Genomic DNA, 23,970 nt, shown 5'->3' with positions numbered 1-23,970 from the left:
ATCCACCCGGACCCCAGAGTGAAGATTGGGCCCCCTGGGAAGCAGATTCTGAGAGGGAGAGCCACATGCATAAAGTTTACCGGGATCTCAAGATCCATTCTCCTAGGGGAACAGAAGGAACCGGGATGCGGCAGAGATCGGGACGTCGGGATCCACAGTAGAGCTAAGGAGCAGATGTCTCAAGCTGGGGCAATGGTCTGAGCTCTTATATCTGCACGTCAACCACTCATTGGATGTGAGTTACCCCCATAAAGGAGATGTGAGCTGGCGAGAAATGGATCTCTGCAGCTGTGAATGATTCCTGGAGAGGGATGACGGCCGAGGGCTGAGGGCAGCCCTCCCAGCCACTGGGGAATAGCAGAGAGCAGCCGGAGCCAGCTTCCTTCGGCCAACAAGGGCTGGTCGTTAAATGTTCAGAAATGCTGTGAGCCAGTTATTCAATACAGCCATCGTTGAAAAATTGTGTAAACCTATAATTAAATACGTCTTGTTAAAAACAAAGGTGATGAGTACTCAGAGCACGTTGCTTCTGAATTGCTTTACTACATTTTACTTTCACCTAAGCCTTGAATTGATTCACGTCCGCGGTCTCTGTAGGGGCGGGGGGGGGGGACTCCTACATGCCGTACAATCACACATCGCCAGCCCTGCCTTCCAGGGACCGTGGTGACTTGAAATCGGTCACAGTGGAGGTACTTGTCCCACAGACATAGGCAAATGCTACAACTCAGGGCCTTGTTCATTGTTGAGTTGAGGAAGTGATGGGAAAAAGGCAGGTTAAACCAGAAAGCGCCGTATCAGTAGCCGTTACATTGTGAATAGGAAAAGAATTGTCAAGTCATAGCTGAAATGCAGCTTTAGGAAGGCTAGAGATGTAAGGGATCAGGAGAAACCAACAAAAGCGTTCTATGAGCATTATTTGGCTATATGGAATTTACAGTAAAGAGTACTGTGTGTTTTATCATTATCGATAAACTATACTGCACAACCTTTATATTGGCAAAATTTATAATGAATGCGTATATATGCATATAGGTGCGTGTGGATAAATATGTATGTATGTATGGACATGTATATGCACATGTATTTTTTCCCCTCAGAGAACAATTCTTTTTTTTATTAATTAACATTTTTTGGGTAATGTTTATTTTTGAGAGAGAGCATGAATGGGGGAGGGGCAGAGAGAGAGGGAGACACAAAATCCAAGGCAGGCTCCAGGCTCTGAGCTGTCGGCACAGAGCCCGATGCAGGGCTCGAACTCTCGAACTGCGAGATCATGACCTGAGTTGAAGTCGGGTGCTTAACCGACTGAGCCACCCAGGCGCCCCTTAAGTGATTTATTTATTAGCTTATCTGTTTGAAAATGCTCTTGAACCAGTTCCTCTTTGAGTCACCTTTGTAGAGCTGTGGATGAGGACACAGCCCTCTGCCTCTCTGCCTCTCCCGGTTATCCGTCTCCATTCTCTCTGCCCCTCTAGGTGTCTTTCTTTTCATGTGTGTCCAGCTCAACATCCCAGTCTAAGGGACTGAACCCAAAGCCACCAGTCCCAGCTGGGAGGGGCAGCCCCACAGAGATCCTGCAGGGTTAACTGCCCAGTTACTATTCTGCAGCGACTGTGTCCCCAGGTCAAATGCTACCCCGCCTACCTCGCCCCAGCAGGCGAGGGCCATAAAGATTAGTGTCCTGAGAAACAGCCTGGAGGCAGCAGTCTCCAGGAACCTTAATACAAAATAAAAACGAAGACTGGCCAGTCCTTACACAGGCTCCAGCGGCCAAGGCCAGGGAGCGGGCTGCTGGGACCAGAAGCTCTGAGGGGCAGCCTGGCTCCCCAAGGAATTCTACAAGGAAGCCGGGATTGAGGATTTACAATTCTGACACCAGCACCATTGACTGAGTTTTTCCCCCACACCAAGCGATTCTCTGACACCACCCAGAGACAGCGTCAGATCCCACAGGTCAAGGGCTCGGTCCCACAAGACTGCCCCCGCACTTCAAACACCACTTGCAGTTTGTCACCTGTGCTGCTTTATTTTTATTTTTATTTTTAATTTACATCCAAATCAGCACATGGTGCAACAGTGACTTCAGGAGTAGATTCCTTAGTGCCCCTTCCCCATTTAGCCCATCCCCCCTCCCGCAACCCCTCCAGTAGCCCTCTGTTTGTTCTCCATATTGAAGAGTCTCTTATGTTTTGTTCCCCTCCCTGTTTTTTATATTATTTTTGTTTCCCTTCCCTTGTGTTCATCTGTTCTGTTTCTTAAAGTCCTCCTATGAGTGAAGTCATATGATTTTTGTCCTTCTCTGACTGACTAATTTCACTTAGCATAATACCCTCCAGTTCCATCCACGTAGTTGCAAATGGCAAGATTTTATTATCTCATTTCTGAGTAATAGTCCATTGTGTATAAATACCACATCTTCTTTATCCATTCATCCACTGATGGACATTTGGGCTCTTTCCATACTTGGGCTATTTTTGATAGTGCTGCTATAAACATGGGGGTGCATGTGTCCCTTCGAAACCGCACACCTGTATCCCGTGGATAAATGCCTAGTAGCACAATTGCTGGGTCATAGGGTAGTTCTGTTTTTAATTTTTTGAGGAACCTCCATACTGTTTTCCAGAGTGGCTGCACCCGCTTGTGTTCCCACCAACAATGCAAAAGAGATCCTCTTTCTCCACATCCTTGCCAACATCCGTTGTTGCCTGAGTTGTTAATGTTAGCCATTCTGACAGGTGTAAGAGCATACCTCATGGTGGTTTTGATTTGTATTTCCCTGATGATGAGTGATGTTGAGCATTTTTTCATGTGTCGGTTGGCCATCTGGATGTCTTTTTTGGAGAAGTGTCTATTCATGTCTCTTGCCCATTTCTTCACTGGATTATTTGTTTTTGGGTGTTGAGTTTGATAAGTTCTTTATAGATTTTGGATACTAATCCTTTATCTGATATGTCGTTTGCATATATCTTCTCCCATTCTGTCAGCTGCCTTTTAGTTTTGCTGATTGTTTCCTTGGCTGTGCAGAAGCTTTTTATTTTGATGAGGTTCCAGTAGTTCATTTTTGCCTTTGTTTCCCTTGCCTCTGGAGGCGTGTGGAGTAAGAAGTTGCTGTGGGAAATTTCAAAGAGGTTTTTGCCTGCTTTCTCCTCGAGGATTTTGATGGCTTCCTGTCTTACATTGAGGTCTTTCATCCATTTTGAGTTTATTTTTGTGTATCATGTAAGAAAGTGGTCCAGGTTCATTCTTCTGCATGTCGCCGTCCAGTCTTCCCAGCACCACTTGCTGAAGAGACTGTCTTTATTCCATTGGATATTATTTTCTGTTTTGTCAAAGATCAGTTGGCCATACATTTGTGGGTCCATTTCTGGGTTCTCTATACTGTTCCATTGAAGTGAGTGTCCATTTTTGTGCCTGTACCATACTGTCTTGATGATTACAGCTTTGTAATACAGCTTGAAGACCGAGATTGTGATGCCTCCTGCTTTGGTTTTCTTTTTCAAGATTGCTTTGGCTATTCGGGGTCTTTTCTGGCTCCATACAAATTTTAGGATTGTTTGTTCTGGATCTGTGAAGGATGCTGGTGATATTTTGATAGCCACTGCATTGAATCTGTAGATTGCTTTGGGTAGTATTGACATTTTAGCAATATTTCTTCTTCCTATCCAGGAGCATGGAATATTTTCCCATATTTTTGTGTCTTCTTTCATTTCTTTCATAAGCTTTCTATAGTTTTCAGTGTATAGATTTTTCACCTCTTTGGTTAGATTTATTCCTGGGTATTTTACGATTTTCGGTGCAATTGTAAATGGGATCAGTTCCTTGATTTCTCTTTCTGTTGCTTCATTGTTGGTGTATAGGAATGCAACTGATTTCTGTGCATTGACTTTATATCCTGCGACTTTGCTGAATTCATGGATCAGTTCTAGCAGTTTTTTGGTGGCATCTTTTGGGTTTTCCATATAGAGTATCACGTCATCTGCAAAGAGTGAAAGTCTGACCTCCTCCTAACTGATTTGGATGCCTTTTATTTCTTTGTGTTGTCTGATTGCTGAGGCTAAGACTTCCAATACTGTGTTGAATAACAGTGGTGAGAGAGGACATCCCTGTCTTGTTCCTGACCTTAGGGGGAAAGCTCTCAGTTTTTCCCCATTGAGGATGATATTAGCATTGGGTCTTTTGTATATGGCTTTTATGATCTCGAGGTATGATCCTTCTATCCCTACTTTCTTGAGAGTTTTTATTAAGAAAGGATGTTGTATTTTGTCAAATGCTTTCTCTGCATTTATTTAGAGGATCATTTGATTCTTGTCCTTTCTTTTATTGATGTGATGAATCACGTTAATTGTTTTGTGGATATTGAACTAGCCCTGCATTCCAGGTACAAATCCCACCTGGTCGTGGTGAATAATTTTTTTAATGTATTGTTGGATCCAGTTGGCTAATATCTTGTTGAGGATTTTCACATCCATGTTCATCAGGGAAATTGGTCTATTGTTCTCTTTTTTAGTGGGTTCTTTGGTTTTGGAACGAAGGCAATGCTGACTTCACAGAAAGTATAGCAAACTTTTTGTTTGTCTGGGAAACTTTTAATCTGTCCTTGTATTTTGAATGATAGCCTTGCTGGATAAAGAATTCTTGACTGCATATTTTTCCAATTCAGCACATTGAATATATCCTGCCACTCCTTTGTGGCCTGCCAAGTTTCTGTGAATGGGTCTGCTGCAAACCTGATCTGTCTTCCCTTGTAGGTTAAGGACTTTTTTCCCTTGTTGCTTTCATGATTCTTTCCTTGACTGAGTATTTTGTGAATTTGACTATGATATGCCTTGTTGGTGGTCGGTTATTTTGCATCTAATGGGAGTCCTCTGTGCTTCCTGGATTTTGATGTCTGTGTCTTTCCCCAGGTTAGGAAAGTTTTCCACTATGATTTGCTCACATAACCCTTCTACCCCTACTTCTCTCTCTTCCTCTTCTGGGACCCGTATGATTCTGATGTTGTTCTTTTTTAATGAGTCACTGATTTCTCTAATTCTTAAGTCGTGCTCTTTTGCCTTAATCTCCCTCTTTTTTCTGTTTCGTTATTCTCCATAAGTTTGTCCTCTATATCGCTGATTCACCACTCTGCCTTATCCATCCTTGCCGCCTGGCTATCGTTTCTTCCTGCTCTTTCTTTTGGGGTGAATTTCTTTGTTTTGTCATTTTGAAGGAAGAAAAGGAATGAATAAGGTTAAAAAAAAGAAAAAAAATAAATTAAAAAGTAAAAAAAAAACACATCCACACCAAAAAATCAAATAAATGATGCTAGATCCTAGGTGTGTTTTGGTCTGGGTGTTAAAAGGGGCTTGATAGATTAGAGAAAAAAAGGAAAAAGAAAAAAAAAAAGGAAAACATTTGAAATTTTGAAAAAAATGAATACCATGAAATAGAATAAAATGAAATTATGGAAGTAAAATAGAATTTGAAAAATTTACAAAAAATAAAAAATATAGTAGAAAAAAATTAAAGAAAAATATTTTTAATAAAAACTGAAAATAAAAATAAATTTTTTCTTTTCATATTCAAGAAAAAGAAAAGAACCAAGAAAAAGAAAAGAACCAAAAAAAAAAAAAGAAAATTGAATAGATGGACCAGATAACAGACTGCAATACGACTGAGATTATTTCGTTTTCTCCTAGAAGTCAAACTGTGAAGCACTTTATAGTCCGTAAACCAAGCAGGCGGAGAGACTCGGGTTTCTGAAGAGCGAGGTTGACCCAGTTGGACGGGGCTTAGTGTAATTGCTCCGTTCTCCACTAGATGGTGCTGCTTAGTATATGGGGTGGATGGTTGTGGCGCTTGTAGGTGCGTATGCGCATGCGCCAGAGTGGCGAAAATGGCGTCATCCAGCCACCCAGTCTCTTATCAGATCTCCAGTTCTCCCCGATCAGCAATCGCGCTCCCATCCTTTGTCTTCGGCTTCTGTCTACTCCCTGCTTTAACACCGTCTGTGACCAAACGGCACCTCCCTCCTGAGTTTTGTCTCAGATGCGGCTGTTTCTCCTGACCCCTTACTTCTGAGGGACTGTGGCTTTGACCCATTCCGCCCCTCTGCGGGAGGGTCTCACCGAGCGATGGCCGATGGCCGGTCCCGGCCGCACCCAGGAACGTTCGAGAGACTGTGCTGCTGCCGAGGCCCAGAGACCGCGACCGGGTGCCAGCCTGCCCCAGAAAACGTTCGCGCGATAGTGTAGCAGCAGCGTTTCAGGGATTATGGCAAATCACGACACGCGTCTGGCACCAGGCTTCACCCCCAGGGACCGTGTTCCAGCACCAGCGAATGTGGTTTTTCTTTGGGGTCTGCCGAGGTGGCCACGCGGACTCTACCAGATGTCCTCCCAGCAGGGGAACCGCCTCTCCCGTGTGGCCTGAAGACCCCCGGACTCCACTCTGCTCCCGGGGATTCGTCCTTCCCACCAGGGCACCACCAGGTATCAGCTGCAGAGTTTCAGCCTCTGCGCTCCCCGTTTATAGAGTCTTAATGGAATTGAAACCCTCTCCTTTCTCCTTCCTCCCTTTTTAGTTCAGCCCCTGCGGCTGTTTCCACTTTAACACTTTCTCTCCAGCTGCTTTGGGGGGGGGGCGCTTTTCCCCGTACTCTCCCGCCTCCATCCTCTCTCCACCAGCTCCCTGCCCTCAGCGGCTTCTCCCCCCCACCCCCCCCAGTTCACCTCTCCGCGCCGTGTACCTGCTGAGTTCTGTGGTTCAGGTTGTACAGATTGTCGTGTTAATCCTCCGATCGGTTTTCTAGGTGTGCAGGGTGGTTTAGAGTTGGTCTGGTAGTATTTCATGGACGCGAGACGCAAAAAAAAAAACCTTCCATGCTGTTCCGCCGCCTCGGCTCCTCTGTCACCTGTGCTTCTGGCCCGCTATACATTGGGGGTTCCCACTACCCCATCCTTGGGTTCCATTGATTTGCTGGACCAGCTCATGAAACTCAGAGAAACATGTCACTTGCGAGATCGCCAGTTTGTTATAAAAGGATGTGGCTCAGGAACACATAGAAGAGCTGCATAGGGCAAGGTATGGGGAAAGGGCACAGATTTTCCAGGCTCCACCTGGGCACCCATCTCCCTGCAGATCCACGTGGTCCCCAACGCGGAAGCTCTCCTCTGGGTTTTTGTGGAGGCTTTACCACACAGCCACGACTGATTAAATCGTGGCCTTGGTGGCCATTCACCCTCCTGCCCCTCTCCCCTCCTTGGGGTTTGAGGGGGGTGGGCTGAAAGTCCCTCCAATCACATGGTTGGTTTCCCTGGCAACAGGTGCCCATCCTTAGGTGCTTTCCAAAAGTCACCTCAGTACCATGAAGTCAGATGTGGTGGAAAAGGGGTTTGCTCTGAAGATCGTGTCCCCTTGATTGCTCTCATCGCTTGGGGAGTTCCAAGGGTTTTAGGAGTTCTGTGCCAGAAACAGGGACAGAGACCAAATTATTTCTTATTACAAATCACGATATCACAGGACTCCTATTCAAATCATTTTAGGTGATACAAAGACTTGGCCTTCGAAATACGTTGAACTGTCCGACAGGAATAACACACGAGTGTCTCGTGAGGTGGTCTCGAGGAATAAACGCCGTGCACTTAGTCACTTCTTAAACGCCTGTCACAAGGGGACCCATTAAATAAGTTATGATTATCCATAGCTGTTTAAAATTATGAGACAGATCTTCTCCCATAAATATTAAGTGTAAAAAGCAGGATGATGAAAATCTTTAGGATGTGTGCTTCCACTTGGAGCGGGTGGGGAGGTTGGGGGGTATTTTCACGTCTGCTTGTATATACGTGACTCTTTCTGGAAGGGACACCCCTTAGAATTATTACACCGGTCACCTGTGGGGACTGGAAGTGGGGACAGCAGGACTGAGTTAGGTGGAAAAATTACGTTCTGACTCTGTGCCCTCTGACACTGCTTCAATTTATGACTGCATGTATCTCTTCTGTGCACCTGTCTTGTTAATTGCAGAGAAAAAATATCCCCAGGCGATCTGGACGCCCAACAGGTTTTGGAACCACTGTAGCCAACCATGACACCAGCTCAGTCAAGTGTAAGGTCCCCTAAAGGTTACTTATTTATTAAAAATTTTTTTTTATTTATTAAAAATTTTTTTAATGTTTATTTATTTTTGAGAGAGAGAGAGAGAGACAGAGCGCAAGCAGAGAAGGGGCAGAGAGAGAGGGAGACACAGAATCCGAGACAGGGTCCGGGCTCTGAGCTGTCAGCACAGAGCCCGATGTGGGGCTCGAACCCATGAACTGTGAGATCATGACCTGAGCCGAAGTCGGATGCTCAACCGACTGAGCCATCCAGGCGCCCCTCCTGAAGGTTATTTATGAGGCCAAGGGTCTGGGTTTCCCTAAGAGGACCCCAAAAGTCTGTGGGCAGGAATGATGTGGAGAAGTAGCAGAGGTCTGGTCTTTCAGAGAGGTTGGCTGCACGCAGGAAGGACAAGAGGAACCCGAGATTGTTCTAGGCTCGTTCTGCATGGAGTGACGTGAGGGAGTGGTTTAGACTCAAAAGAGATCTGAGTTTTCCTGCCGTGTTCTGCCTTGTTTCCAGTTCTATTAAGTATCAGGTCTCCCTGTTGTTATTATTGGGCCCCTTCACACTTGACCTCACAGACCCCGCAGCTGCCCGGATGCCAGACGGGCAGGTTCTCAGTTTCTGGTGTCTGCTGCTTCCTGGTATTTGGGTGACCTGATCTGCAGGCCTACAGGAGTGGGATTGCTTGAGTTCCAGGGCTCAGGGATGGTTATGTCTCCGGGACCCGTTCCTGGGCCAAGCTCTGTTCTCCCTGATTCCTTTGTCCCAACTACGGGCCTGGTCTTTCTGTGTCTCCCTCCTGATCCTACCCGAGAGCTGTGTTTTTTCCAGAAAGGCCGCCTCTCGTTCTTCAAAGGCATTACATCTGAGAGCTCCCAACCTGCCACACTCAAAGCAGTCTCATGGGCCTCCAGGAGCAAAGCGGCAGAGGAGTCAAGGGTTAACAACCAGGCCCCCGGACACTGGGCCAAAGGCTGCCCTCAATTATTAAGGAAGCATTCTGGGGGAGAGCGGAACTCTTTGAGCCTCGTCTTGCTATACTGGTAGCTGTCCATGGTGTGGGGCATCGCGGCCTGTGCAGGGGATTTGCCTGTCTCATTGAAGGTTCCTGGTGCAGCTGCCGTCCCCGAGGCACAGCTGACCCCATTTCCTCATCTGAGCAATGCTGTCACTTACAGGGCCGTGTGTGAAAACACACAACACAGCCCCCGGCTGAGTGTAGGGAAAGGTAGCTGCAGCTGGACCCGGGTCCTAGTAGGAGAGGGTCTGTCCTCGACACGCACCTGCCACTGGCACACACAGTGCTTTCCTTCCCTTGGCAGCCTGGTGGGGGTAGGTGTCTATGCTGATATGGACACTTCTGGGGTTGGGAGAAACAGAAGACTGGACTCATGGGGAGTTTGCAGGGAGAAGGGCTCTTGTTGAAGATGGTCTGTACCAAGGTGGGGGCTGGGGATCTGGACACGTTCTTGGGTAGTTGAAACCCTCACGGGCCCAGTGTGGCACCAGGGCCTAGAGCTTCAGCCATTTGGATATCTAGAGGCTTGAAAGACAGAGACAGTGGACCCACCCTTTGGATCTGGAGGTCACTAAAGCACAACTCAGCCCGACCCCCACCTCCCAATGTCTCCTTGTCCCTTTCCTCTGGCTGCTAATCTGGGCCAGCTTCCTTTGGGTGTGAGATCCAGGGTCTCACCGACTTCATGAAAAAAACCCTGTAAGAATTAGGGTAGCATATGGAAAGCCCTGGAAAGGAGTCAGTATAACCTTGAGCTAGTCTTGGCCCTTTCCTGGGCAGAGCGGTCAGAGTGGACTAAAAGACAGCCGATTGTCTCCCTTTTGGTTCCTTCAAGCTCCATAATTTTTGGGTCCCTTCAGGACTCATGGATGCGAATAGATTCGAAATGGGCACGCCAGCATCCAAATCTATCCCGTTCATTGTGTAGACCTGACCCAGAAGGATGAATGTGGAAGAGATCGGGGAAGAGCCACCTTTCAGCGGGACCCTATAGTTTTTCCAAAGTTTCTGGAGGAGATGTGTTGAGTGACTTCGCCCCACTGTGCCCTCCAGCAGCCGCTGGAAGAGTAAAGCCTCAGTGCCACCCAGCAGGAACCATCTCATTTGCATGCCTCAGAAACAATTTTTTGTGAATTTAATTAATCACAGTTTACATGCTAATAACCCTTGAAATATTTTTATGGGTAAATAATGGTTATTCCCTGCTGTGGGGGGAATCCGTTGGTTCTAGTGTTCACACAGGTTTTATTCCCCATCGTGTGATTGATTAGAGAGTGAGGCTGATGCCTACCGTCACGACAGGAGGAGAGAGGTGTGATTTTCATTTTATGGATGAGGCCTGGAGAAGGGAGGCTCTTTCCCAGTAGATGCTTGAAAAAGTAGTGGCCAGTCCCCAGTGTGGCCACTTTTCCTTCTAGGCCTCCTGGTATAACATCATGATTATGATTCTACTGTATTAATCATTATCTCATGACCACTACCACCACTACCATTTTCGCTACTTAAAACCAGTTTTCTCACCAATACGACCACCACCACCCCCATCACCATCATCATCACATCACCATCACTACCACCACTATCACTGTTTTACTCGCCATCATCACCATCACCACCACCACCATTACCCTTATCGCCATAACCGCCACCATCACCACCACTACCAACATGACCACCATCATCACCACCATCACCACCACCATCACCACCATCACCACTACCATCACCACCACTGCCATCACCACCACCATCACCGCCACCATCACAATCACTGCCATCATCACCACCATCACCACCACTGCCATCATCACCACCATCACCACCATCACCACCACTGCCATCATCACCACCATCACCACCACCGCCATCATCACCACCATCACCACCACTACCACCACTACCATTTTCGCTACTTAAAACCAATTTTCTCACCACCATCACCAACACCACCACCACCCCCATCACCATCATCATCACATCACCATCACCACCACCACCATTACCCTTATCACCATAACCGCCACCATCACCACCACCACCACCACCATCACCACCACCATCACCACTACCATCACCACCACTGCCATCACCACCACCACTGCCATCATCACCATCACCACCACCATCACCACCACCATCACCACCACCATCACCACCACCATCACCACCTCTGCCATCACCACCATCACCACCACCACCACCACCATCACCACCACCACCACCACCATCACCACCATCACCACCACCATCACCACCATCACCACCATCATCACCACCGCCATCATCACCATCACCACCCCCATCATTACCCTTATTGCCATAACCGCCACCATCACCACCACCACCACCACCATCACCACCACCATCACCACTACCATCACCACCACTGCCATCACCACCACCACTGCCATCATCACCATCACCACCACCATCACCACCACCATCACCACCACCATCACCACCACCATCACCACCTCTGCCATCACCACCATCACCACCACCACCACCACCATCACCACCACCACCACCACCATCACCACCATCACCACCACCATCACCACCATCACCACCATCATCACCACCGCCATCATCACCATCACCACCCCCATCATTACCCTTATTGCCATAACCGCCACCATCACCACCACTACCAACACCACCACCATCACCACCACCATCACCACCACTGCCATCATCACCATCATCACCACCATCACCACCACCACCACCATCATCACCACCACTGCCATCATCAGTGTCACCACCACCATCACCACCACTGCCATCATCACCACTGTCATCACTACCATCACCACCATCATCACCACCATCACCGCCACTGCCATCATCACCATCATTAGCATCATCACCACCATCATCACCACCATCACCATCATCACCACCCTGCCATCATCACTGTCACCACCACCATCAACACCAGCATCACCACCATCACCACCACCATCATCACCACCATCATCACCATCACCACCATCATCACTGTCACCACCACCATCACCACCATCATCATCACCATCACCACCATCATCACTGTCACCACCACCATCACCACCATCATCATCACCATCACCACCATCATCACTGTCACCACCACCATCACCACCATCATCATCACCATCACCACCATCATCATCACTGTCACCACCACCATCACCACCATCATCATCACCATCACCACCATCATCACTGTCACCACCACCATCACCACCATCATCATCACCATCATCACCATCATCACTGTCACCACCATCATCACCACCATCACCACCATCATCACCACCATCACCATCATCACCACCATCACCACCATCATCACCATCACCACCATCACCACCATCATCACCATCACCACCATCATCACCACCATCACCACCATCATCACCATCACCACCATCATCACCACCACTGCCATCACCACCATTACCATCATCACCACCACTGCCATCATCACTATCATCACCATCATCACCACCATCATCACCATTACCCTATCGCCATAACTGCCACCATCACTACCACTACCAACATCACCACCATCATCACCATCACCACCATCATCACCATTACCCTTATCGCCATAACCGCCACCATCACTACCACTACCAACATCACCACCATCATCACCGTCACCACCATCATCACCATTACCCTTATCGCCATAACCGCCACCATCACCACCACTCCCAACACCACCACCATCATCACCATCATCACCATCATCACCATCACCACCACCATCACCACCACCACCATCATCACCACTTCCATCATCACCATCATCGCCACCATTACCATCATTATCACCTCTACCGCCACCATCACAGCCAACACTGCCATCACCCCCATCATCACCATCATCACCACTTCCATCATCTCCATCACCCTATTATCATCACCACCACCACCATCACCACCACAGCTCTTAATGCCACTGTCACAATCACCATGATTACTGCTACAACAATACGATCTCAACCTTGATTACTTTTCTGTACCTAGGAGGTGCTACTCCATCCCATCCAGAAACCCAGCATCCTCCTTGGGCCCTCCCACCACTCTTTCTTTTTCCCCACATCTTCACACCTCCCACTGATTCTGCCTCCTGCATGTCTCTTCAAGTTATGTCATCATCTTTCCATATTTACATATATTTTTCTATATATATGTTCTCATAATTTCTCAGTTGCTTTCCTGCAAAACTGGCCTATTTCTATCTGGTGTAGTGCTAGAATGTCTTTCTAATATGGAAATATGACTTCTGTGATTATATTTGGTACTCCAACTTGAGTACTATATAAACTATGTTTTTTAAAGAGAGAGAGAGAGCACAAGTGAGGGAAAGGGGCAGAGGGAAGGAGGGAGGGAGGGAGAGAGAGAGACAGAGAGACAGACAGACAGAGAGACACAGAGAGAATCTTAAGTAGGATCCATGCTCAGCACAGAGCCCAACATGGGGCTCGATCCCATGACCCTGGGACCATGACCTGAGCTGAAATCAAGAGTCAGATGCCTAAACTACAGAGCCACCCAGGCATCCCTATGTAAACTATTTTTATAAAGAATATTCTATGGACTTCATATGGGCTTAACCACTTTTTATTTTAGTATTGCTCAGCTATTTACAAACAAAACTAGGTATCAATTCGGTCTTCATGTGAATCTGATCCACCATCCATTGTAAGATACATAATTATTTTTTTTGATGTGTAATTATTTTACGTAGCATGAAGACAGAAAAAGTGCTGTCAGTTGTAATTATAAGAGGCTATAGATTTTAAGATGCATCCCAATTTCAGAGTCAACATGTGACAAGAATTATGTTTTAGAATCAATGACGAAAATTCATAAACAGCTGTAAGACTAACACAAATTAGAAACTATGTACAAAGAAAAGTGATAAAATTCAAATTAGTGTTATTTCGTTAATATGATAGATGATGTTGTTTTGTTGAAGCTAATTTGCCACTTACTGAGGATAGATTGCTGTTTTGGCACAGGTCCTTTTGAGTTCCACTGCCTTTATTACTTTGGGTGGTGTGGAGACCCAATCTTCCTACCCTTTTTTCTAGGAACACTTCCCTGTCATAGCAAGCCACCAATTGGCCTTTAACTGCCACAAACACGTCATCCGCATATCAACTCTACTTCCTTTCTTTCCCCCTTGTCCTGGGACAATTGAAACATTATTACTAGACCCCAAAGTGATCCCAGGCAAAAACATCACGTGGCCACTGCAATTCCATGCTGGTTGTCAGGGAGAGGATCCAGGACGTGCTGGTATTTGGTGAACACATCAAAGTTTTTTTTTTTTTGTTTTTTTTTTTTTAAATTTTTTTTTTTTTCAACGTTTATTTATTTTTGGGACAGAGAGAGACAGAGCATGAACGGGCGAGGGGCAGAGAGAGAGGGAGACACAGAATCGGAAACAGGCTCCAGGCTCCGAGCCATCAGCCCAGAGCCTGACACGGGGCTCGAACTCACGGACCGCGAGATCGTGACCTGGCTGAAGTCGGACGCTTAACCGACTGCGCCACCCAGGCGCCCCCACATCAAAGTTTTAAAAGTTCTTGCTGAGCACTCACATAAATCCCTAAGTATAAATCAGCAGATTCTGGGGGATCCTTTTTTTAAAAAGTGTATTTATTTATTTATTTATTTATTTATTTATTGAGAGAGAGAGAGAGAGAGAGAGAGAAGGTGGGGAGGGGGGGAGAGAGAGGGAGAGAGAATCTTAAGCAGGCTCCACACTGTCAGCATGGAGCCTGACGTGGGACTCGATCTCATGAACCATGAGATCATGACCTGAGCCGAAGTCAAGAGTCAGGATACTTAACCGAGTGAGCCACCCAGGTGCCCCTCGGGGATCCTTGAATGACAATTTTAGACGCTGGTCCTCAGATAAAGTCTCCATTTCTAGAGTGATCTAACCCTGCCTCACTTCTGGCTCTGTTCTGTTCTTTGCTGCAACCTTAACTAGCTCCTTGCCCGTCCTAGACTCCATGCGCTCTGACATTCCCGGGTCTTTGTGTATGCTGTTCCCTTTGGCTGGAAGGCCTTTCCTCCCCTTGCCCACACGGAAAGTTGTCCCACATCTTGACGCCCCACTAGTTAGGCATCATTTTACAATTGCTTGCGAGAGCGGACTTGATCTGTCTTGACGATGCTTAGTACAGAGATGGGTACAGATTAGGGACTAAATATATTAAGTAAAGAAGTTTAATTTTTCCTTTATTACAAAAATTAGGTATGTCTGCCCCCAGACGCCTGCTCCTTCCCCCGCCCTCTGCTTCCTCTGCCATTCCTGTCCTTCCTCTTCAGTCCTCCTGACCCTTTCTTTTCTACCTGCCCCCTCCCAGCCTCCCCCTACCCACCCTCCTTGCCCTTCAGGTTCTCTCTGTCTGTCTCTGTCTCTGTCTTGGAATCCCTCGCGTTGCTATTTTAGCTCAGACATCCCTCTCTTGGCTGGACCCAGCCAGCAGAGCCGGGGGCTCCTCTGAGGGCCGTGGAGTATGCACAGACTGGATCTCCTGGAAGAGAAGAGTAGTCTGGCAAGGTCTTAGAGAGTAGGGGTGAGGGTGGCACTCTGGTGCGCAGGGAGCTTCCTTCCTGGAGAATCCCTGGGTTCCTTCTTAAACATGCCGAGTCCCTTCGGAGCCCCACACCGGCAGAGTGATGCAGAGAAGGTACCTCGCCCCTTTGAGCCTCCATTGACCGTTACCGAAAGGGGGTGATAATAACCCGGGGGCAGGACTGCGGGAAAAGACGAAATGAGCAGACGTGTGAAAATGCTGTGTGTGGCACCCGGCCATAGTAGGTGCTCAATAAATGCAGGCTTCCTATCTCTGTTTGTCTACTGCCTTTGAAAACAACAAAAAGCCTTTTTTTTTTTTTTTCCCCAGTGACAGTGTTAGAGGGGAAAGTGAGAAATCTGGGTCGTAGTCTGTGCTCCAGCATGATGGACTGTGGGCACATCTCGTCTCTCTGAACCTCCATTTTCTTATCTGTGATGGAAGGATGACTAATAATAAGGCTCACGACCTCACAGTTGTTGGGAAAGGACTGAATGGAATGAGCTAGTATTTGAGTGACAGATGATCATGGCACGTGGCCAGCGACAATAACAGCATTCAGCGGGCACCAGGCGTGGCCATGTAGATCTGGTCTCCCATTTATTTCCAGGTCGCCAGCAAGAACTTTTCCCCTGACTTGGGGCATCGGTAAGGCAGAGTGCTTTCACTTCTCTGACCGGTGGCTTCGGCGTGCACCTGCATTGTCAGCAGGACATTTATAACATCTCTCTCCAGGTTTTTTCCCCCTGCCTTGCCCCCCTGCCCTGACCCTGAATGATCCCTGAACCCCAGAGCATTTCTTGCTTCCAGAGGGAATGTGTCCGCCTCCAGTGCAGACACAGCAAGAATAGGGGTCCTGCTGGCCCGCTGCCACAGTGACTTCCTCATCCCGAGGTGGCCGCTGTTTGTCTAGGTTCTGAGCAGTCTTGTGGATGCCACGACCGGTCTCTGGCTGTGGATCGAGAGAGGATGATGCGATTTCTTTCGTGCTGCATTTGGCCAAGAGTTACATTTATTTGGCCCTCGGGTTATATCTCCATGGCCAATTCACATACACAGTCACTTTCTGGGTATAAGTGGGACCTAGGAGCACTTTAAATATTATTATTATTGTTGTTATTTAAGTAGACTTCACACCCAGCACGGAGCCCCACGCGAGGCTTGAATTCACGACCCCGAGATCAAGACCTGAGCTGAGATCATGAGTCGGACACTTGGCAGACAGGGGGCAGAGACAGAATCCCAAGCAGGCTCTGTGCTGTAAGGGCAGAGCCCGACGCGGGGCTCAAATGCACAAGCAGTGAGATCACGACCTGCGCCGAGGTCAGGAGTGGGACGCTTGACCAACTGAGCCACCCAGGCGCCCCCAGGAAGTGAAATTTTAAAAAAGGAGAGGCAGAAATCCAACTCAAACTACTAGAGGCTAAAAGGAGGCCGTGTTGCCTTATACGGTTGGGAAGGGGGCTGAACTGTGTTTCTCCAAACAACAGTTTGGGCTTCTCCATTGAAGCCCTAATGTCCAGTGCCTCAGAATGTGACTGTATGTGGAGAGAGAGGCTTTAAGGAAGTGAAGTGAAAGAGGCCATCAGGGTGGGCCCTGAGCCAATCCGACTGGAGTCCTTATAAGAGGAAATTCAGACACAGAGAGACAACAGGGATGGGCACACACTGAGAAAAGATCACGTGAAGACGCAGCGAGAAGGCGGCCATCTGCAAGCCAAGGAGAGAGGCCTCAGAAGAAACCACACTTGCCAGCATCTTGATCTGCGACTTCTAGACTCCAGGACTACGAAAACCTAAGTTTCTATTCTTTAGGTCACCCGGTCTGTGTTATTTTATTGTAGCAGTTCTAGCAAACTATTACAGAACATTCTATAAAATCTGTGATATCCTTTTAAAGTATCCTAAGGGGCGCCTGGGTGGCTCAGTCGGTTACGTGTCTGACTCTTGGTTTCAGCTCAGGTCAGGATCTGAGAGTTCTTGGGAAGGAACCCCACGGTGAGATCGAGTCTTGCGCTGGGCTCTGCAGAGAAAGCACAGGGCCTGCTTGGGATTTTCTCTCTCCCTCTCTCTCTGCCCCTCTTCTGCTCTCTCGCTCTCCCAAAATAAATAAGCTTAAAAAAATCAAGTATCCTAAAATAACCATTGAGGTAAATTTATGTTGTTTTCATATTTTCACTATTATGAGCAATGTTTCAATGAACAGGAAATTGGATATTTTTGGGGGGGCGGGGTAGGCTCTACACCCAATGTGGGGCTTGAGCTCACAACCCCAAGATCAAGAGTCACTTGCTCTACTGACTAAGCCGACCAGGTGCCCCCTCTTAGACATATTTTTCATTAAGTAAGAATAGTTGAGAGGCACCAGGTGGTTAATCCAACTCTTGGTCTCGGGGTCCCAAGTTTGAGCCCCACCTTGGGCATGTAGCCTACTTAAAAAAAAATTATAAGGGGCGCCTGGTGGCTCAGTCAGTTAAGCGTCTGACTTCAGCTCAGGTCATGATCTCATGGTCCGTGAGTTCAAGCCCCGCATCGGGCTCTGTGCTGACAGCTCAGAGCCTGGAGCCTGTTTCAGATTCTGTGTCTCCCTCTTTCTCTGACCCTCCCCTGTTCATGCTCTCTCTCTGTCTGAAAAATAAATAAATGTTAAAAAAAAAAATTAAAAAAAAATTTAAAAAAAATTATAATTGGATTAATTTCCTCTATTGCACTCTGAAGAAATTTGTGTCTGCTCTCAAGGTCAAGCCTAGTGATACACTCACAAATTGTCACTTTGGTGACATTATTTCTATTGTTCTCAAAGAACACAACTTTCTGTTAACTTCAATCTGATTATAATATGATGAAGTGAATTCATTTATTCTAGATCGGTTACATTTCACATTCCCAATGTGAGGATTAGCCCCCGTCCCCTCCACTAGATCTGAGAATTACTCTGGGCTCTTCCTTAGAGGGGAGAAGATATTCAGATTCCCTTGATAAAAATTTGGAGAATATCCTTGTCTCATAAGTAGTACGCTTTGCTCTGAGGGTGCTGTTTCTCGATTCTGTTCCCCATTCTTGGGGATGCACCACCACAAAGTAGGAAATAAGCATGGGTATAAATTTGAGTTAGAGGAGGAGCTGGCAACAATCCCACAGCCAGTGTAGGATATTTAACCCATCCCACTGTGACTCAGGTATTCAGGCTCCATTAGTTTCTGCCACGAGAGTCTTTGTAATACCATAATTTAAAATAAATATATATGCTTGGTCCTCACCCCTCTGACACTGAGCTCTTAAAACCCTTAGAATTTCCTAAGTGATCGGAATGATCAAGGTGCCTTTTGTTCTGTTGATGGGTGGCTTGTGGACCACACCTCAGGATGGGAGCTGCTTACTGTGAAAACCAACCACGGGATTACAGGGTTGGAACTTTTTTCCATCCCCTGGCCTCTGGGGAGAGGAAAGTGATGGAGGATGAATCAATCACCAATAGCCAGTGATTTAATCAATCGTTTTATGCTATGAAGCCTCCATAAAAGCCTAAAAGGACAGGGTTCAGAGAGCATCAGAGCTGGTGAACACGTGGAGATTTGGGGAAAGTGATACCCGAGATACCCTCGGAAGCTCCAAGCCTTTTCCCTGTACTTTGCCCTATGCATCTTTTCCATCTGGCGGTTCCTAAATTATATCCTTTTGTAATGAACTGGTATCTGGTAAGCAAAAGAAAAAAAAAAAGAGTCGGACACTTAACCGACTGAGCCACCCAGGCACCCCTAAATATTATTATTACCTCCTGCTTCCCCTGTGACCTAATTTACTGGGTAACTATTTGGATCTAATTATTTAAAAACAAATTTTTTTTTTTTTAACGTTCATTTCCGAGACAGAGAGAGAGCACGGGTGGGGGAAGGGCAGAGAGACAGAGAATCACAGAATCACAGACAGAGACGCAGAAGCCGAAGCAGGCTCCAGGCTCCCAGCGGTCAACACAGAGCCCGACGCGGGGCTCGAACTCAACGGACCGAGAGATCATGCCCTGAGCCGAAGTCGGACGCTCCCCTGACGGAGCCACCCAGGCGCCCCGATGCGACCTAATTATTAAACCGCAATTATTCCACTCTTTCCAACCTCACAGCTCTTGTGCTATCCATCTTGAAGAAAAGTGCTCGCACCTGTCTTTCTACCAAGCCTCCCTCAGTGTGTGATTACACGTTGTGATTACACAATGTCGTCTGTTCCTACTCGTGCTATGTTGTAACTGACGGCACTCCCTGCTTTCAGTCGAGGGAGGAATCCACAAGTTTCATATTCTACATGACAGTCCCACTGGACCCCTAACACTGGAGCAGAGAGCACCTTGCATCACTCACAAGGTTTTTAAAAAAGTGTGGTCTAGAGGTAACGTAGAAAGAACACATGGGGGGGCACCTGGGCGGCTCAGTCGGTAGAGCGTCCGGCTTCAGCTCAGGTCATGATCTCAGGGTTCGTGAGTTCGAGCCCCGCGTCGGGCTCTCTGCTCCCAGCACAGAGCCTGCCTCAGAGTCTCTGTCTCCCTCTCTCTGCCCCTCCCCCAGCTCACACATGCTCTCTCTCTCTCTCTCTCTCTCAAAAATAAATAAACTTAAAATAAAAAGGGAGACATTAAAAAAAAAAAGGAGTACACTTATCAGAAACAGAAACTGTAACAGAGAGAAGTTGTATCTGTGGTGGAAATCGGTTGCGTTTGCCTGATTGCTCCTTCGACTCTCATGGAACCCTAATTTTCTTTTTGGGAACCACTCCTCCCCCACTCTTAGTCCACATGGTTTGGGCAAGGCCGGTCCTATCCTACGTCTGTTCTCAAGGGGTGGGAATCTGACCCAAGTCTGGCCAGACGACTGAAACCCCCTGGCTGAATAGGGCCGATGAAAGCCCAACCTGAGATTTTTGCCAGAATCACGGAGAGAGAGGCACCCTCTTTCTGCTGGGAATGTCATCTACAGAGAGAAGAGCCAAGAGATAGAGAGATTCTTGAAGATTTTTTTGAGCGCCTTGATCCAACTGTGCCTGAAGCCCAAACTACCGATGATCTTTCAGGAGCCAGAATATACCTATTTTCTCTTTAAGTCAGTTTGAGTTGCCTGTTGATTTTGGCTATTTGTCAGAATACAGTCCACTAATCCGTAGTGTTAGAGTGTTACATTACACTAGAGACATTACACTCAAAGGCCAACAGGCAGACAGATGATCTCTGATAATTAGGAACTTCTTTCCACCTCTGCAGGGCAGAGCCGCCCCACCCCTCCCTGTTGGGCCCCACCCCTCCCTGTGGGTTGCTTTGCTTGTGCCTGATGCCTCCAGGGCAGGGAGCCAGTATCAGGCAGGCTGCAAATATTACAAAACGTCTGGGGAAAACGGCATTGTTCCCAATTTATGTTTTTGCTTCCTTTCCCGTCTCTTGCATTTTCGCTTTTATTTAAGGCTGTGTTCAGTGTTGTAATTACTTTTTTAATCGGTAACGTCTGTGTCTGGGGCGTGTGGCTTCCCTGCCGTTGCCGGGGTCTGGCGCTGTAAACAAACATTGGCACTTTCGCTGGGAGGCTCCCGCTGAAATATTGCCTTAAATAAATAAAAGGCAAATTAGATATTGGAAAATAACTTTAAATTACATTTGAATTCTTGGGGAATTACATATTACATCTGCATTCGGGACAGATGAGTTCACCATGAATAATACGTCTGGAATGAGCACCGAGAGAGGAGAGCCATGCTGGGCATTGGGAGGAGGGGGAACCGAAGCAGGTCTTTCCAAGGATACTGAGGCATAAAACAGAGGGGGCTTCCCGAGGGGCAGTCACGGGAATGGGGAGAGCGGAATGTGTGCGTCCTCAGAAACCTTGGACACGCATGACGGATCTGCCAGAGAAATGGGGGCTCCCTGGATGGAGAGCCACTAGGTTCACTTAACTAGGTGATTTCCCTGTGGATGCAAGGGGCTGCTGACATTACCGGGTCCCTACGATGTCCCTGTGATGTCCCTACGACGTACGTGGTTGCCAGCTTTGGTGACAGGGGCCTGGGTACCAAGGCTGGTTTTCTCACTAACGCTGCTGACCAGTGGGTAGACTTCGGTCTCCTGACTCGGTTACTGAGGCATTTCGGGGCAGGGAGGGATATATGTCTTAACAGCAAGGGCTTTGGCATCAGTCTGACTTGGGTTCAAATCCCTGTTCTGCCACTTCCAACCGGGTGCCTTCGGCCAAGTCACTTACCTCGCCAGGCCTCAGTTTCTTTAGCTGTAAAACGGGGAGCCTACCAATAGTAGCTTGTCTCTAAGAGCTGCTGAAGGATTAAACGTGACAGTGATTTTGCTCGCTTAGCATGAAGTGTGCTCACCGAATGGTAACGACAATAATTCAGTCTTGTTATCTGTACAACCGTCTGGTGTAAGAGGACGTTAACATCGAGATTCTAATTAGGCACCGAGATAAAATGGATGTGCGCTTTCCCAGTGAGGTGTCCCTGCACCATAGGCGGACTCTTGGAAAGGTGTAGCCCAGCTCCCAACCACCCCACCTGCTTCAGAAGGAGGACAGGCTTGGGCCCTGCGGCCTCAGGGATTGGTGAGCTCGGCCTGGGTGGTTCAGCCACTCGTCCCCCCCAGAGGATGCCTTCGGTGGGGAACCTGCCCTCTCGCCCCAGTGGCTGTCAACCAGCTGAACAAATTCGATGCCCAGGCCACCCTCCAGAACAATGGAAGCAGACTCTTCCAGGGCAGGGCCTGGGCATCAGCAGTTTCTCCTTTTTTCTTCCTTTTCTCTCTCTTCGAACAATGCAGTACCTTTTAGTATATTCAGAGTTGTGCATATACATCACCACCAGTTTTTCCGTTTCCTTCAGACATGATGGGCACACGGCACTGTGTGTTCATGGCATAGAATGTTGTGACTTGGTCGATGTATCCTGTGCAATATCACCCCAATAGCTGTAGTTCACCCCCATCACGTCATCGAGATGCAAAAAAGAAAAGGGGAAAAATGTTTACCACTAGTCATTTAAAGTCACCCCACTTTTGGGGTGCCTGGCTGGCTCGGTCGGGGGGCGGTGTGACCCTTGATCTTGGGGTTGTGAGTTCGAGCCCCATGTTGGGTGTAGAGATTACTTAAAAATAAAATCTTTAAGGGGCGCCTGGGTGGCTTGATCGGTTGAATGTCCGACTTCAGCTCAGGTCACCATCTCGCGGTCCGTGAGTGCGAGCCCCGCGTCGGGCTCTGGGCTGATGGCTCGGAGCCTGGAGCCTGTTTCAGATTCTGTGTCTCCCTCTCTCTCTGCTCCTACCCTATTCATGCTCTGTCTCTCTCTGCCTCAAAAATAAATAAACGTTAAAAAAAAATTAAAAAAAAAAATAAAATCTTTAAAAGAACGTAAGTAGGGGCTCGTGGGTGGCTCAGTCGGTTAAGCATCTGACTCTTGATTTCGGCTCAGGTCATGATCTCATGGTCATGAGATCGAGCCCTGAATGGGGCTCCAGGCTGGGCATGGAACCTGCTTAAGATTCTCTCTCCCTCTCTCTCTGCCCCTCCTCTGCTTGTGCTCCCTCCCTCCCTCTCTAAATAAATACATACACAAATACAATCATTTTCATTGCTGTGAAATGTCATGCATCTCTTAGCTGTCACTCCCCAGTGCCCCCCCCATCTTCCCCTGTCCCCCTGCCCCTAGCCACAGGCCACAAGGAAACTGCCTTCTCTGTAGATTTGTCTATTCTGGCAATTTCACATAAATGGGATCATCCAGTACGTGGTCTTTGAGCCTGGCTGCTTTCACTGAGCATCATGTTTACAAGGTTCATAGGATGAATCAGAACTTCATTTTTTCTTTTCTTTTTTTTTTTTGGCTGGATAATATTTTACTATATGGATATACCACATTTCATTTATTCGTTGATCAGCTGGCGGAAACTTGGGCTGTTTCCACTATACCCTCAGCAGCATTCCTCTATGAGATTTTGTGGGGACACATGCTTTCCTCTGTCTTGGGGACAGCCCTCAGGTGGCATAGCCGGGTCCCCTGGTGACTCGATGTTGAGCGTTTTGCAGAATGCTTCCCAAAGTGGCCTCCCTGCTCTACGTTCCTTCCGGCAGGGTGAGAGGGTCCCTATCTCGTCACATTCTCACCAGCACCTGTTACTGTCTATCTTTTGGATCCTAGCCTTCCTGGTGGGTGTGAGGTGCTCTCTTCCTGTGGTTTTGGTTTGCGTTTCCCTCATGGATAACGCTGTTGAGAATCTTTTCACGGGCTTCCTGGCCTTTTGCC

Source organism: Lynx canadensis, chromosome E3, assembly GCF_007474595.2.
Source record: "Lynx canadensis isolate LIC74 chromosome E3, mLynCan4.pri.v2, whole genome shotgun sequence".
NCBI classification, from domain to species: Eukaryota; Metazoa; Chordata; class Mammalia; order Carnivora; family Felidae; genus Lynx; species Lynx canadensis.
Note: the sequence above shows the minus strand (reverse complement) of the source record.